Source organism: Hyla sarda, chromosome 5 (genome assembly GCF_029499605.1).
Source record: "Hyla sarda isolate aHylSar1 chromosome 5, aHylSar1.hap1, whole genome shotgun sequence".
In the NCBI taxonomy this organism is placed as follows: Eukaryota; Metazoa; Chordata; class Amphibia; order Anura; family Hylidae; genus Hyla; species Hyla sarda.
This window is the reverse complement of record NC_079193.1, coordinates 77,703,816-77,722,444: the sequence shown is the minus strand read 5'-3', so window position 1 is coordinate 77,722,444 and position 18,629 is coordinate 77,703,816.

Here is an 18,629-nt window from a genome sequence, read left to right as displayed (position 1 = left end):
AGACACGGCAGAACTCTTTATAGATTCCAACTGTAGATATACCATGTATGTTCATCACTGATAAAGGATAGTGGTGGTGGTCAAAGTCAAGTTATTATCAAATGTTTATGAAATATTTCCAATAATATGTTTAAAAAAGATAGGTACTTACCGTATATTATGTACAAAAATAATAACATAAATTGTGTATTTGAAAACACTGCTGCAATACAGAGGTGTATAAAAAAGAAAGGAATTATGGAGTACATCTGCCACACTGGCGGGATGGGTATGCTTAGAAAATACACATTTCCATAGCTGATATTGTAAATGTGAGCTGTCATGGATAACTTCAGCTATGCTGAAAAGAACATTTAGGCTATGTTTCTACACTGTTTTTTTAGGCTCATTGTAAAACTTTCAGTCATATTTTTTCAGCCTTACAGCCTCATTTTAAGGTTGTAACTATAGATGAGAGAAGTTACAGTGATTCGATTCGTTACGAACTTCTCAGCTCGGCAGTTGCTGACCTAAATTAGTTCAAAGGGGTACTCCAGAGGAAAATATTTTTTTTTTTTAATCAACTGGTGAAAAAAAGCTAAACAAATTTGTAAATTACTTATATTTAAAGATCGTAACCCTTCCAGTACTTATCAGAGGATGTTATTTTCTTTTTTAATTTCTTTTCTGCCTGACCACAGTGCTCTCTGCTTGCTTACGCCTCTGTCCACGTCAAGAACTGTCCAGAGCAGAATAGGTTTGCTATGGGGTTTTCTCCTGCTCTGGACAGTTCCTGACATGGACAGAGGTGTCAGCAGAGAACACTGTGGTCAGACAGGAAAAAAGAAAAGAACTTCCTGTGGAGCATACAGCAGCTGATAAGTACAGGAAGAATTAGGATTTTTAAATAGAAGTAATTTACAAATCTGTTTAACTTTCTGGCACCAGTTGATTTAAAAAATATATATATTTTCCACCAGTGTACCCCTTTAAAGGAAAATAGCGATTATGCTCCGATGAGCATGTCACTTTTTATTCATTTTTCATAATATAAAAACGCTATTTTGGACTTTGGAATCACCATTGACTGTGCGGTTTAATTAATTATTTATTTTTATAGTTCAGACATTTACGAACGCATGTTTATTTTTATTATTGTTACATATTTTTATATGGAATTTGGGGAAAAGGGGATGATTTCAACTTTTAAAAGAGAAGGGGTTCATGGGTGTTTTTTTACACTTTTTATTTAAAATGTTTTTTTTTTTATACTTTTAGTCCTCTTAGGGGACTTTTAGGAGGAATCATTTGATTCCTCATACAGATCAATGTTGTTCCATAGAACCACATTGATCTGTGTGCTCTGCACTCGATTGATAAAGCCTGCTCCTGCCAGACTTTATCATTCACAGCGCAACAGCCAGCACGGAAGGTGAGGTAAGCCCTCCAGCTACCTCAGCAGTGGATCATGCTCCCCCCCACCCACCCACGGTTGCGCTGCAGGGGGGGGGGCATCCATCCCACTGGACCACCAGGGATGGTCAAAATTTCCCTTTAGACGCCGCTGTCAACTTTTACCTTTGATTCTGCAGAGGGACGATGTACCTGGAAGAAGTCTTGGTATTTGGACCAGACAATGAATAACAGGAAAGGAAGGACAATAGAGAACACTTCACCTGTGAGTCACTGCCCCAATCACTGCTGCAATCACTTGAAAACTTGTGATGAAACTGTACCCCAAGCTGTGGCTCTTCAGCTGTTGCAAAACTACAAAACTCATAATGCCTGTGGAGGCTCTCTGGGCATGATGAGAGTTATAGCTTTGCAATAGCTGGAGAGCAATTTGAACCTAGGTAATGAGTGGGGGTCCCGGCAGTTAAACCCCACCTTAAAAAATGGGCTGCTTATTCTTAGATGCCCAGGGCTATTTTTGTCCCCAGTCCAGCTCTGCATGGAGTCAATAGGACTAATTTGCAAATGCTATTTCTTTGTCATGCTGTTTTATAAGGGGAAAAAAATATGGCTGGAAACACTTTAAATAAGGACATATGTGTTGATCAGGAAACAGTCATAGAGGGGGCGGAGTAGTGATGACATGATACTCCGGCCCCATTGTCGTGACCAGGCAGACTCCGTGGCTGCAGCGCTGCATGCAGCTCCCAGAGGTGGGTGCTGCATGTGAGATAGCGGGGGTCCCCAGCGGCAGGAAACCCCACGATCAGACATCTTATCCCCTATCCTTTGGATAGGGGATAAGATGTCTTAGGGCCAGAGTATCCCTTTAAAGCAAGAATCTCCTAAATCTGAGCTCAAGCCCTCTGACAACAATTGAACTTCCCAATCTTTCATTTCTTTTGTAGAGTTAGGGTGCTGTTATGTGTCAGTTTTCCTCCAGTATAGTAGAAAAATACTGGAGAAGGATTGATCATTGAACAGATTCTTTTTATTTGAATGGGACATTTTAGATGAATCTATTCTTATTTGGGAGGTTGGATCACCTGATCTGCCAGAAGAGAAATACATCAGCCTTCCCCCGTCTGGCTTGCAGAAATAAATGGTGCTGGACCATCCCACAACTGATGCACTTTGCCAGTACTAAGCTGGATCGCCAGACATATGTGATACAACTTAAGATTTTAAGTCTAAACCCCACCCCAAAAGGTGACAAATACTTAAAGATTTGGCAATCCAAACAATCAGAATGATTAGATGTTCACACAGCCAAAACTTGTGTCAACAAAATCTACATCAAAATCAGCACAGGTGTACTTTTTGATGTGGTTTTTCAGAACAGTTTTTCTTTAATATCCAATTGATTTCAACAGGAGATGACAGCAAAATCACACAGAAGAGACATGTCACTGTTTAATAAAAAAGACGTGTTTTTTCCCACATTTCCTATTAAAAACCTTGAGTAATAGAATATCAGGTTAAGGTCAATGGTCTCTTAGCCCTCCCTTAGGTGAAAAACAGCTGAGTGAATTGTTTTACACATTTTGCATAACTCCCACAGACTTTAAAGGAGAACTCCAGCGAAGTGAAATAACCTTTATATAGCTGCACGTGATAAAGTTATATCAATTTGCAATTTGAAGTATATTTTTTGCTGAGCATATACCCTGTTTCTCTCCAGGCAGGAAGTCCAGGAGATCTTATCACACTGATGACTAGTTCTACCATAGAAAACACTTAACACTCCCTTCTTCTCAGCTCAGAGAGCTGACAGCTTTAGTGTGCCATCTTTGAGTGTCACTGATTGGTTGGAGGGCAACACCTCCCTCCCTACAGCTCACACAGGAAACAAGAGCAGGATGTGATTTTCAAAGGCTGTTAATGGGGGCTACGGGGGTTTGATTTGGAAAAAAATCAGATGGAATGCCTTGTGGAGTCATGGTGAGCTTGTATATATGTTATATGCATATAACTTATGTTAAGTAGTTTTTTTTACCATTTTTGGCTGCTTTAATGGAAGTTGCATAAGCAGCACAGAACTGTAAGTTACACAGTTTACAGAAGTCAAAAGCTATGCAAATAGCATAGTTCATGGTGAAACACACCTCCATCAGACATTTATGGTGTTTCCTGTAGATAACACCATAAATGTTGAAGAAGGAACACCCTTTCAAACTACCATGACTGCAGTAAAACATAATCTGCTAGAGAGGCCATCCTCTCAAACTTTCATATTCTTATTCTACAAAAAATGTAGTTCTACAGTAGAATAGACACTATGGGGGACATTTATCAAAACCTGTGCAGAGGAAAAGTTGCTTAGTTGCCCATAGCAACCAATCAGATCACTTCTTTCAGTTTTCAAAGACCTCTTAAAAAATAAAGGAAGCAATCTGATTGGTTGCTATGGGCAACTGGGCAATTTTTCCTCTGCACAGGTTTTGATAAATCTCCCTCTATGTCTTCTTGTCTGATGCTCCACTGGGCCCCATTTGATTGCCGCATTAATCCATATACTATGTCACCTACTAGCATGTTTGATGACCTTACAGATAATATATTTGTCATGTTATTTACATTACCATGAATGAGGGTGGAACCTTGGGATTTCTTCTACAGAACTCTATATATTGCTTGGTATCCTGGCATGGTTGTGCATGTAATGAGAAAAAGCAGGAATGATGTGTTCTCTAGCAATATCCTAGTTACAGCACTTGATAGTCGCCTGACTTCTAAGGCATTATTCTTTTTTTTTTTTTTTCTTTTCATATTTTTCTAACTGTAAGGAGATATATTAAAGCCATAAGTGAAGATTGTCATACTTTCTAGTCAGAAATATGTAGGAAAACTTAATTAAAACAAGATTTGGTAGGAAAGCAGTGATATGAAAGATATGGAACAATTGGTTTCGTTTACTGCAGACTCCAACCTGTAAATCAAAGATGAAAGATTTCACTCAGCTAGGATTATATCATTTTCTTTTGTTGTACTCTTGGTCTGTTTGGTGCTTGCATTTGGGGTTTGTTTAGGATTAGCATTAAATATAAAAAAGATTTTTATTACACACATGCAAAGAAGGGCAGATACATACTTGAAGATTGTCGAAACAAGATACCTTCCTTGTATATACACACTGTGACTAAAAGAAAAGTATAATCTGATTAGAATCTATCATGGGACCGTTGAGCAACAATACACAAATGACAGAAACATAGATAGATCAATGTAAAGAATTTTGATAATGCTTTGACTCAGATGGGTGAGTTTTAAATATTTGTTTAATCATTTAGTGATACAATTAATTTGAGAACTGCAAATATTTAAATCTATAAAAATGACTTTTTTTTAACTATTGCACCAACTTTATTATTGTTAAGTGATTTATATTCTATTATAATATTCTTAGATTGACACATTTATCTTTATTTTATAAAGTAAAAGACTTTATGAATTTACAAATGCAGTAATTTTGAATTTGTCATGTACCTGCAAAACTGTACTATTAGTGAATTGTTAATATAATGCATTAAAATCATAAAGCAAGCAAATTATAAATTGCATGTACCCAAATTTAAAATATATTATTGATAATATAGTAACATGTCTTAATAAATCTAAATTGGATATAAATCTGATATGTGTGCAGAATGTCTGGTATTAAGAATAGTTTATATTAATAATAGAAAAGTTTAGACAACGGAGGATAGGCACCTGATATTCCCTTCCCTTATATGGGCCCAAATTGATAATTTAAGATCATATGTCTTACTAAATCTAGATAGCAAAGAAAACTGATATGTGTGCATAATGCCTGTTTTAAGAATAGTTTATATTATTATTAATATAGAATATTAATAATAATAATATAATTATTATGTAATAGTAATATATATATATATATATATATATATATATATATAGGTATTATCATTAGTAGTAGTAGTAGCAATAATATTATTAATAATAATAATAATAATAATAATATGTTTAGCAAGCGGAGGATAAGGCACCTGATATACGTTAAGAATTATGGCTATCATTCCAAAATATTTTATGCCATAAATTGTTTATAGATGACCGGGCAAATATTTTCTAACCTATGTTATAACCTAAGTATATTTAACAAACAAAATAATTATTTATATTTAATATTCTGTTGTATAATGTCATTGTTCAACTGTTCTGAAAAGGTAAGTTTACATACCTATACTTTATTATGTACAACATTTTTTTCTTTACAAAATAATTTTTTTTTTACAATTTATTCGCTGTCAGAAAATAGTTTTACTTTATTTATTATTTTCTATTTTACTGTATTTATTATTTTATAGTTTTACTTTATGTATTATTTTCTATGAAAAAAAAAACCACTCAGTGCCCCTCTACTGATTAATGCTTCATCTACTGGTTTACTAACTATAATATAAATGTAAATATACACTGAAAAAATATCTGAATCTATTCTAAGTGAATATCCATAACCTAATGATTTTCTTGCCACAATAAACATAGAAAGACAGTATAGACAAATTGTCTCCTTATCTAAGGATAGGATCAGCTGAGAAGAACTAAACTGAGGGAAACATATAAGCAAACACATGTATTCAGGAATTCTAAAATATGTGTAAAATGTATCGCTGCTTCTAATAATTGTATTTACACATAGTTGGTAATTTTCTACAAATATATGTTTATTTTTTAACATTATCTCCAGTTTTCTGGTGGATTTCACCATTATTACAATACAATCACTATAATAGTTGTTTATAGCAATGTTTCCCCACCAGGGTGCATGCTGGGAGCTGTAGTTTTGCAACAGCTGTAGGCACTCTGATTTACTAATAGCCTATATTAATATCATTAATACATAGCATTTATTTACAGGATTTGTCTGACTGTAAATTATATTTTAAAAAATGTTCTGAAAATGTATCAAATGGGGAAGTAAACAAAAATGTTTAATGCTATAATGTCTTGTGTGGTACATATTAAAACAAAATAATTTTCAAAATGTGGTTTAATACACACAACTACATGAATGGAGAAATGAATGAATATATATATATATATATATATATATATATATATATAAAACGGCATTCCTCTTTACAAACATTCCATACATGGACAATACATTTACTGAAATATATGTGACTTAAATTGCAGAAAATGAAACGTTTCAATCCCCAATCTACAATTCACCACTGTTTACTGTTCACATTTCTCGTTCTTAAATGTAGACTGACAACAGTTTAAAGGGATCAGTCTTGCATATTTACAATACAAAGTACAGATGGTCCTGTGCCGCAGTATTATTATAATTCTGCCATCTGCACGGATTGTATTTTCAAGTTTTCTACTTCATTTCCTTCCAGAATTTTAACCAGAAAAATGAGCTAAGGGATTATCAGTAGTAGAAAAGGTTGCTTATAATGTCAAATATAATAATGACAATAAATCTTTATTTATATAGCACACACAGATTCCCCAGTGCTGTAAACTCAAATTGGTCCCTGTCCCCATTGGGGCTCACAATCTTAACTCACCTATCAGTATGTTTTTGGTGAGAGGAAATCCACACGAACATAGGGAGAACATACAAACTCATTGCAGATGTTTCCTTTGGTGGGATAGTACACCGATCCATATGGTCTCTCACCCTTGAAGGGTACCTCTATCTCCAAACTCTGTTAGGCTGGGTTCACATATATCAGGCGTTTGGCACAGTTTCCCTCTAGCGTGAACCGGAGGGAAACTGATGCTAGAACTGATCCCATGAATGGAACAGTTCAAAATCATCCAGCATCTCAATTTTAATGTCGGATTCTTGGACATGCCAGAGGGCCCCACTGTGCAAAAACAATGGACAGCAGATGCAATACAACTGATGACAACTTGTCATCAGTTGTAACATAAGTTGCGTTGAAATTTAGGCTGAGTTCACCTATGCTGGATGCCGGACATATGCGAACCCAGCCTAACACTGCTAACTTGAGAGATCTACAGAATTGTCAAAAGTCTCAGAGACTTTAGCAGCCGAAAAGGAGTTTTAATATGGGATCCTGTCACCGTAATAAAATAAGAAGTGCCCTTTAACTCTATCTAGTTCTATTTGTGGTAAGTGTCAAAAGTGTCAAAAAAGTAAAAAACAAGTATATGGTGGAGTCATGCTGCATCTTGCTTTTCCGTATCATTTGTAATGCACAGGAATAAATGTGATTTTTTCTGATTAAAACATAATTTGAAGGAGATCTCAGATCTTCATGCCCCCTACATAGTGTTGGACATTAAGGCGATGGTCCCAACTAGTAACCTCCTTTCATATGCCATTTAAAGGGGTACTACATTTGAAACATCTTATCCCCTATCCAAAGGAAAGGGGATAAGATGTTAGATCGCGGGGGTCCCGCCGCTGGGAGTTGGCTGTCCGGGCATGCTGAGAGTTGTAGTTTTGCAACATCTGGAGGTCCGTAGGTTGAAGACCACTGGGGGGATGATGCGACGGTAAATGATGAGGGGGGGGAATGATGAGGGGGGGGGGAATGATGGGGAGATGAGACAGGGGGAAATGATGAGGGGGGGGAAAGAGGGGTGGAGATGAGACAGGGTGAGGGGATGATGAGTGGGAAATGATGGGAACATGATGAGACAGGGTGTGGGGGGTGTCCAATCCATTTATTTTACATTTTCTTTTTTTTACTTAAAGTTCCCTGTTAAAATGGGGGTGCGTGTTATACGCCAGTGCGTGTTATACGCCGATAAATACGGTAAATCTCCCCCATGATGTTTAAGACCTTCTTTACATATGTCCTGCATCTTTTCCCTCCGGCACTGTAGAAAATGCTCAGAAGGAAAACTGATGCGAGAACCGATCCTATTCATTTATACGGGACAGTTCCCATTCATTTGGTGTCTCATTTGGAAGACGGATGGTTGGACATGTGGAACCGACTCCTTCCGGCGTTCAGAAACAATGCTATACATCTGATGACAACTGATGCATGTTCACATATGCTGGACATGTGTAATCCCAGCCTTATTGGTGGTGCAGGTGTCTTCTGGTTGAATTTTAGGATCTTAAATGTGTTAAAGGGACATTCCAGACATAGCCGTTTATTACCAATTTCAAGAGGTACTCTGCTGCTCAGAATTTGGAACAAACTGTTCTGAACACTGGAGCTGGCCCTGAGAGCTTATGATGTCATAGCCCTCTCATGATGTCACACCCCACCCCCTCAATGGATGTCTATGGGAGGGGGCGTGACAGCTGTCACGTCCCCTCCCATAGACTTGCATAGAGGGGGCATGGCGTGATGTTTTGAGGGGGCGGGGCTATGGTGTCACAAGCTCCTGGCGCCGGCTCCAGCGTTTAGACCAGTTTGTTCCAAATGCTGAGCAGTGGAGTACCCCTTTAATGAATAGCTGATAAATATTAGATTGACTATTAACTGATGAGGAGTAATATTACAATGATAAAAGCTAAACTAATTATGTAGTAAAATACATGACACCATTTAAATTTCTAATGAAAAAATAAAAAGAATTGGCTTATACTGGAAAGCAATATGGTGTAAAATTTATCTAAAGGAAATATGCTCAGTATCATGAAATGTTTCCATTTAAACCAGTGCATTGCAAGACATTTCCTAAAAATAATGACATAAAGTAAAATAATACTCCAATGGCGGAAAATGTTTATTTGCTCTTTGATTGTATATTTAAGCTAATGTGTCCCACAAGATTCATTGTCCTTTTCCATTGCAGCTATCCTGACTTGTTAAATTAGAGGATAGCGTAGCTTTCCCATAATGTATGGAACGTTCCCTTCCTCTGGGAAAGAAACTATTACTCTTTTGGTATATATAGTTATCATGTAAAATGCTTTTATGTAGGGATGAATTGTCTTTCATGCTTGTAAATAGAGAAACAAGAATCTGTGAGGTTTTAATGGTCGCTGTTATAAATGAAAATATTTGTTAAATGAGACAATAAACGAAATACAAAGAGTGGGAAATGATGTGGAGGAAAGGCTTCGAAATCATAGTTATTTATGTACTAAAAATGCCCAGGGTGCTTTGGGAGAACAGTAAAGATCCATTTCCATGGACTGCATATCGGGCGGAACAAGCACCAGAAGCAACATACGGCCAGATTGACACATTGTGGTCATATTGCAGAATAAATAATCAGGTAGTTTCCCAGGTACTGACTGCGCTGTATTGCACCAAAACAACAGTTTACTGTATGGCAAATAATGCAAAATGCTTCTAGCTGAAGTCTATTTGTAAACTTCATTGACTTCAGTCATAGAGGTTTTAGCAATGTTGTGCCTGAAAATAGTGTGGGGCTTGTTTAACAGACCATTTACACAGTCCAATGCACACTACCTGCACAAGGTATACTGTGACGCCATGTTCACATGGCAGAATTTCCATACTAAAATCTGTTTGAAATGTTTGCACGGAAATTCTGCTGAAGCATAGTCTCGGTGAATTCAATGGGATTCTGCTGCACTGTGCACACGGCGGAATTTCCATGCCAGATGTTTACAGCACGAAAATTCTGTTTTCCGTGTCCATGGAAAGAACCCTGTTCATTCTTTCTGCAAACACGCATAGAATGCATAGCTGTCTATGAGACGGCGCAATCCTGTGTGGTCCTAGCTCCGGCATATTGTGCCGGCCTCCACAGTTCATGCAGACATTCCGATGTGTGAACATAGCCATACTAGTCAGTACACACTTCCAATATATGCACTGGATTTTCTCAGCATATTAACATACAACCAGTGCTAAGAGAGTCCAGGTGCTTCTTAACCCCTTCATGACCGAGCCCATTTTCACCTTCATGACCTGGGCATTTTTTGAACATCTGACCACTGTCACTTTAAACATTAATAACTTTGGAATGCTTTTACTTATCATTCTGATTCCGAGATTGTTTTTTCGTGACATATTCTACTTTATGTTATCGGTAAAATTTCACTGATATTTGTATCCTTTCTTGGTAAAAAATCTAAAAATTTCATGAAAATTTTGAAAATTTTGCATTTTTCTAACTTTGAAAGTCTCTGCTTGAAAGGAAAATGGATATTCCAAATAAATTACATATTGGTTCACATATACAATATTACTTTGTGTTTGCACAATATACTACACAATATACTTTTACACGTTTACACAATATACTTTGTGTTTGCATAAAAAAATTTACAAGTTTTTACTTTTGGAAGACACCAGAGGGCTTCAAAGTTCCGCAGCAATTTTCCAATTTTTCTCAAGATTTTCAAAATCGTAATTTTTCAGGGCCCAGTTCAGGTTGGAAGTGGATTTTAAGGATCTTCATATTAGAAATACCCCATAAATGACCCCATTATAAAAACTGCACCCCCCAAAGTATTCAAAATGACATTCAGTAAGTGTTTTAACCCTTTAGGTGTTTCACAGGAATAGCAGCAAAGTGAAGGAGAAAATTCTAAATCTTCATTTTTTACACTCGCATTTTCTTGTAGCCCCAATTTTAGAATTTTTACAAGGGGTAAAAGGAGAGAAATCACCCTAAAATTGGTAACCCAATTTCTCTTGAGTAAGGAAATACCTCATATGCGTATGTAAAGTGTTCGGCGGGCGCAGTAGAGGGCTCAGAAGGGAAGGAGCGACAATGGGATTTTGGAGAGTGAGTTTTTCTGAAAGGGTTTTTGGGGGGCATGTCCCATTTAGGAAGCCCCTATGGTGCCAGAACAGTGGACCCCCCCCACATGTGACCCCATTTTGGAAACTATACCCCTCATGGAATTTAATAAGGGGTGCAGTGAGCATTTACACCCCACTGGCGTTTGACAGATATTTGATACAGTGGACTGTGCAAATCAAAAATTTTATTTTTCATTTTCACAGACCACTGTTCCAAAAATCTGTCATACACCAGTGGGGTGTAAATTCTCACTGCACCCCTTATTACATTCCGTGAGGGGTGTAGTTTCCAAAATGGGGTCACATGTGGATATTTATTGTTTTGCGTTTGTCAGAACTGCTGTAACAATCAGCCACCCCTGTGCAAATCGCCTCAAATGTACATGGTGCACTCTCCCTTCTGGGCCTTGTTGTGCGCCCCCAGAGCACTTTGCGCCCACATATGGGGTATCTCCGTACTCAGGAGAAATTGCGTTACAAATTTTGGGGGTCTTTTTTCCCTTTTACCTCTTGTGAAAATGAAAAGTATAGGGCAACACCAGCATGTCAGTGTAAAAAATAAATTTTTTTACACTAACATGCTGGTGTAGACCCCAACTTCACCTTTTCATAAGGGGTTAAAGAAGAAAAAGCCCCCCAAAATTTGTAAGGCAATTTCTCCCGAGTACAGCGATACCCCATATGTGTCCCAAAACTGTTGCCCTGAAATACGACAGGGCTCCAAAGTGAGAGAGCGCCATGCGCATTTGAGGCCTGAATTAGGGATTTGCATAGGGGTGGACATAGGGGTATTCTACACCAATGATTCCCAAACAGGGTGCCTCCAGCTGTTGCAAAACTCCCAGCATGCCTGGACAGTCAATGGCTGTCCGGCAATACTGGGAGTTATTATTTTGCAACAGCTGGAGGCTCCGTTTTGGAAACAGTAGCGTACCAGACGTTTTTCATTTTTTGGGGGGAGGGGGGCTGTGTAGGGGTATGTGTATATGTAGTGTTTTTTACTTTTTATTTTAGGTTAGTGTTAGTGTAGTGTAGTGTTTTTAGGGTACAGTCACATGGGCAGAGGTTCACAGCAAGTTTGCCGCTGGAAGTTTGAGCTGCAGCGCAAAATTTGCGCCATCTCAAACTTGCAGCACTCACTGTAAACCTCCGCCCATGTGAGTGTACCCTGTACATTCACATAGGGGGAGGGGGCAAACATCCAGCTGTTGCAAACTCCGAGCATGCCCTTTGGCTGTCCGTGCATGCTGGGAGTTGTAGTTTTGCAACAGCTGGAGGAACACTGGTTTGGAAACACTAAGTTAAGTAATAAACTTTCAAGTGTTTTGCAACCAAACTTAGTGTTTCCAAACCAGTGTGCCTCCAGCTGTTGCAAAACTACAACTCCCAGCATGCATGGTCTGTCAGTGCATGCTGGGAGTTATAGTTTTGCAACAATTGCAACAGCTGGAGGCACTGAGGTAGGAAACGGACAATGTTTCCCAACTAGTGTGCCTCCAGTTGTTGCAAAACTACAACTCCCAGCATGCCCAGACTGCCAAGGCATGCTGGAAGTTGTAGTTCGGCAATATCTGAAGGATCAGATGTTGCCGAACTACAACTTCCAGCATGCATGGGCAGTCTGGGCATGCTGGGAGTTGTAGTTTTGCAACATCTGGAGGTCCACAGTTTGGAGACCACTGTATAATGGTCTCCAATCTGTGCTCTTCCAGATGATGGAGAACTACAACTCCCAGCATGCCTGGACAGACTGAGCATGCTGGGAGTTGTAGTTTTGCAACATCTGGAAGAGCACAGATTGTAGACCATTATACAGTGGTCTCCAAACTGTGGGCCTCCAGATGTTGCAAAACTACAACTTCCAGCATGCCCAGAAAGCCAAAGGCTGTCTGGGCATGCTGGGAGTTGCAGTTTTGAAACTCTCAGAGGCAGCAGTGAGATCGCTTTACGGCGATCTCACTGCTGCCAATGAAGATGCCGCACTGCTGCCGGAAACTCACCTCCGGGACGCAGCGCAGCCGGGACCGCATGGAGGACGCCGGGACCGCACGGAGGACGCCGGGACCGCTCGGGACACCGCTCCGACGGGTAAGTGATGTCGGGGGACGGGTCAGGGACACTTAGCAGAGCGGTGTGTGTCCCGATCCCCGTGATCGGGACTCACACACCGCGCTGCTAAGTATTCTGAGAGCGAAACGCTGCCATCAGCTAGTCAGATTTGACCAGCTGATAGCAGTGATCGCTGGGGGGGGTGGGGGACGAAACCCCCCTTGGTCGCACGGTAAGATGGCTGGCTATCAGTGATAGCCACCATCTTTCCGGGCGCTGCGGGATGCCGCGAGTAGCGGCAGTAATGTCCATGACGTACCTGTATGTCATGGGTCGCGAACACCTTGCCACCCATGACGTACAGGTATGTCATAGGTCGGGAAGGGGTTAAAGGGTAAAGATTCAATCCATTTATTCTTAAAAGTTAAATCTTATTTAAAGAGTACCTGTCATCAAACTATATTTTCTAAACTAACTCAGATCATATTCGCTGACTACTCCTAACACCCCTCCTGCCCTTAAAAAATGTTCCGAGCTTTAAGAAGCTCTGTATCATACCTTTCCCCTTGCTCACATTGTGTGAACTACCGGCAGGAGAAAGTGGGCATTCCCCAGCAGGCACATCACTGAAGCCTGCAAGAGCTGTGCCTCGCCATGCCCCGCATGCACTTCCTGAGTTTGGTCTCCTGCCAGGCCGGGAGAAGACCAAACTAACTGTTTGACTTGTTTGCTGTTTTTTCAATCACATTAAAAACATATAACGGTTGAGAATTTTATCAGCAAGTTAATAGCAAAGTGTTTTATAATTGCATAAGGAAAGTTTAGTTTGGTGACAGGTAGTTTTTAATTGCCAAATATTAAATCAAAACTGATAGACTGTTCCCCCGCAATAAACCCAATATACTCGGTAATAGTACGGGTGAACAGCATTAAAATTAGTGGTCACTTACGTGAACTGATGAAGCGTTGCCAGAGTTATGCGTCTTCTTTATTCTATTTCTATTGCACAGCTGTGTGCAATGTGTGCAAAGGAGGCAGGAAGCTGGGCACGCCTGCTCCCCACTTCCATCGTTCAGAGCTGCGCAACTGAACTAGAAGACTGAAGACCTACAACTCTGGCAACAATTCAACAATTCACTTAAGTGACCCCAAATTTTAATTCTGTTCACCAGCATTAGGGATGAGTGAATCGAATCTGAAGAATCAAAATTTGTTACGAATTTCAAGAAAAATTTGATTAATAAGGAATGAATGCGAATATCGCCACAATTCGATCGCACAAATTGCTTCATTAAACTCAATTTAGTGCAGTCCAGGCATCTAAAATGGCAGATCCACATTTGAGGAATGGGGCAAGAAATCCTGGGAAGGCGGGAACAAGGGTCAGCGTGATGACTCTGAATCACATGCAGAATACAGCTTATCAGCAGCCAGCCACCCCTGTGATGTCACAGCTCTATATAATCGGCAGTCATTTTGCGGCCAGTCACATCAGTGTTCTATTACAGAGTGAGGGGGACAGACAACGGTGTGTGTTGCACAGAAAAGCATTTTTACAGCAATGATTCCCCTCCCAGTCACATCTGCATTCTATTTCAATAAGAGAGGGACAGAGAGCAGTGTGTTGCAATGAAAAGCTTTTTACAGCCGCGATTCACCTCAAGACCAAATCCAGCCTAGAAGCACTGATAGGGAAGGGAGTGAGATTGAGAGAGAAAGTGCAATTTAGGGTGTAGTACACAGCGACTGTGTGCTGCAGCACTGGTGTGTACAACAACTGAAAAGCTTATAGTAGTCAGCCAGTTAGGGTGAGCAGAGCACTAAAAGCGTATTGTTCTCTATTAAGTGTAACCTGTGCGTACATCTAAGTGGTGCACCATTTTGTACCTGTTAAAGTCTTAAGGGCCTAGATACTGTGAAAGGCCAGCCAAAAGTAAACACCTGCTGGTGTTGTAGACAAATACTGTTTTAAGCATAGTCGAGCGTATTGTACTCCCCTCATATACGCACTAAGTATGAAAGGCAGAGAAGTGCCAGGATGTGCACAGAGGAGTGGCAGAGGCCTAAATTCATCAGGTAGAGGTAGCAGCAGACTAGGAGCGAGTGGCAGCAGGAGTCGCAGCGAGAGGCCTGAGCTCCCGGTATCAGCAAGCGGTTGTGTCTCCACCAGCAACCCATCTGCCGTCATCGATTGGTTAACACGGTCATCCACTTATTCACAAGTGACATCTGACACCCCCAGTGAACAGTCAGTGGGTTCCTCACATGCAACCCTAGGTTGGCATGGCCAGGGAGCAGTCCCTGTCCTCCCATTGCCTCTGTCCTATGCTGTTCCCTCCCTCACAGCAGTATCTTATACTGTGGGTTCATCTCCACTATTTAGTGAGGACGGTATACTAGAGGACAGTCAGCAGCTACTGCCCAGCCAAGAAGTGGAGGAGACATCCGCCACTTCCTCCGATAGGAGGGCAAGTAGTGATGAGATGAATGGTGTAGGAGGCGGTGTTGTGAGCGTTCAGTCTCCTGAAGCAGACACTGTTGAGAAACCTGAGGAGGATGTCAGTGATAAACAGACACAACTTGATGATGATGAAGCCAATCGCACTTGGGAGCTGGGTGCAGAAGGAGCTTCATCATCATCCTGAGAAGAGGGTTGCAGGCAGCTGCTGAGCCAGCAAGGTGGTAGCATGGTTAGCCGTCAACATGGTGGCAGAAGTGGAGAGTCTGGAGCCAAACGTGCCTGGGGTAGACCACCTGCTTCACGGTATCCTACTTTTCTGGGAGGTAGTGGAACAGGGGTTCCTGGAGTTGGCTGCAGTAGCAGTCAATCAGTGCGGACTGTTGGTTGGAAAATCAGCTACTCGGCGGTGTAGCAGTTTTCCATCAAGCATCTGGAGGCTGTTAACCTGACCACATGCAAGATGTGTCGGCCGAAGGTGAAGCGTGGCCAGGGTCCCAATGTTAGCACGACAGCCCTGTGTCAACATATGTGGCGTCACCATAAAGCGGCCTGGGAGAACTGTGGCTCCGATGTGCTGCATCACCCAGTGGCACCACCGCTCCCTGTTTCAACCAGCCAAAGCTCCACCACCTCAGCCGAAGGGAGCTGTGTGTTATACCCATCTTCTGTCACTCCAGATGCTCCTGCTCCTCCTACTTCGAGTTAGTCATCGGTGAAGCCATGTCCAAGAGACAACAGTATGCACCCACTCATCCAACGGCGCAAAAGCTGAATGTGCTCCTGTCATAGTTGCTGGTGCTGCAGTCCCTCCCTTTTCAAGTGGTGGACTCTGCACCTTTTAGAGAACTGATGGCTTGTGCCGAGCCGAGGTGAGAGTCCCAAGCCGTCATTTCTTTGCAAAGAAGGCAGTAACAGCCCTGCATAATTTTGTGGAACAGAAGGTGGGCCAGTCCTTGAGCCTGTCGGTGTGAACCAAAGTGTACAGCAGCGCCGACATGTGGAGCTGTAACTGCTGTCAGGGACAATACATGTCCTTTACGGCCCATTGGATGAATGTGGTTCCTGCACAGCCACAACAGCAACTTGGATAGGTCACGCCGCTGCCTCCACCCTCTCAGGCCATTGGTCCTGTGACAGTGTGCGACTCCGCCTCCTCATCCTCCACAATGTTCTCATCCTCCACTGCCCAGACAAGTCTCAGTGCCTCTCCAGCATACCATGTGTGCAGGGCACGGCGGTGTGTCACTGTTCTTCACTGTTGTCTTGGCGAACTGAGTCACACAGGGGAGGAACTGCTAAAAGTCATTCATCAAGAAATCGAATCATGGCTTACTCCACGAATACTGGAAATGGGAACCATGGTGACGGACAACGGGAAGAACATCTTGTTCTGCGCTGTGACAAGGAAGCCTGAGACATGAACCCTGCATGGCACTCGTGTTCAATCTGGCTGTCAAGCAATTCCTGAAGTGTTCCCCCATCTGCAAGACATCCTTACAATGGGAAGGAAACTTTGCATGCACTTCAGCCACTCGTACACCACAAAGCACACCCTTCATATGTTGGATCGACTATACAAACAGAGAAAAGCCATCACCAATTTTTTGATGATCCAAGCGGATAGAGGGACCCTGTTTAACTTCAATGTCAACCAATGTCAGATCATACGCGACACCTGCCGTTTGCTTAGGCCCTTTGAGGAAGACACCTTATTAGTCAGTCGCCAGGATTACAGGATGAATAACGTCATTCCACTGCTTGATTTACTATAACACATGTTGGAAACAATGGCTGGTCAGGGCACTGGAGACGTGGCACATACATCTCACGGTCACATGAGCCCTGTGGGGCCTGAACTGGAGGAGGAGGAGCAACTAGAGGAAGGTGAGACAGAGGAACCAGACACACCATGGCGGTATGCAGTGGAGATGGAGGCAGGGAGTCCCTCCAAGTCACTTGCACAAATGGCACGATGCATGCTCACTTGCTTGCGTAGTGACCACCAAATTGTCACCATTTGGCAGCGGGATGATTTATGGCTCTCCACCTTATTGGACCCTCGCTACTGGCACAAAATGGGGGCCTTTTTCTACACCCACTGAGGGAGGACAAACTGACCTTCTACAGAGACATCGTACGTAGTCACATCACAAATATGGATAGTGCAAAACATATTTAAGGTTCGGCTACCCAGTTATAGAAATCACATCAGAATTCTCCACATCAGACCACAAGTAAGTGTGTCACATCAATACTTTGTGGTGTTGGTGGCACATGGTGTTGTTTGCACACCTTTCCTTTTGTTTGATTTAAAAAAAAAAAATGGGTGTATATATTTTATCCTAAGAATATTATTAAAAGTTAGGTTTAACGTAATGCACATTCTCAATACTTATGCACACTAACACTTTTACAAGAGACCGTTTTCTTCTGCCTACATGCCTCAGCTACTATTCTGATCCTGCCACACGCCTGATGCCACATATCTGATGCCAAGTTCTCTTTTTTTTACCCATCTTTGTCACCGGGTACTGGTATTGCCGCCCACTGCCCCACTATGTCACCGGGTCACTTTCAGGACTCCTGATGCTGCTGATGCCACCTCCAGGCTGTCTTATACTGCCACCATAGGTTTTCCTCATGCTGATGCCAACTCCAAGCTGTCTCATTCTGCCACCATATGGTCTCCTCATGCTGATGTCAATTCTAGACTGTGCAATTCAGCCACTACATGGTCTCCTCATGCTGCCACCATCTCCACGCTGTTTCATTCAACCACTATATGTCTCCTCATGCTGCCGCCACCTCCATGCTGTGTTATTCAGGCACTATATGGTCTCCTCATGCTGCTGCCACCTCCATGCTGTGTCATTCAATCAGTAAATGGTCTCCTCATGCTGCCGCCACCTCCACACTGTGTCATTCAGCCACTATATGGCCTCCTCATGCTGCTACGTCATTCAGCCACTATATGGTCTCCTCATACTGATGCCACC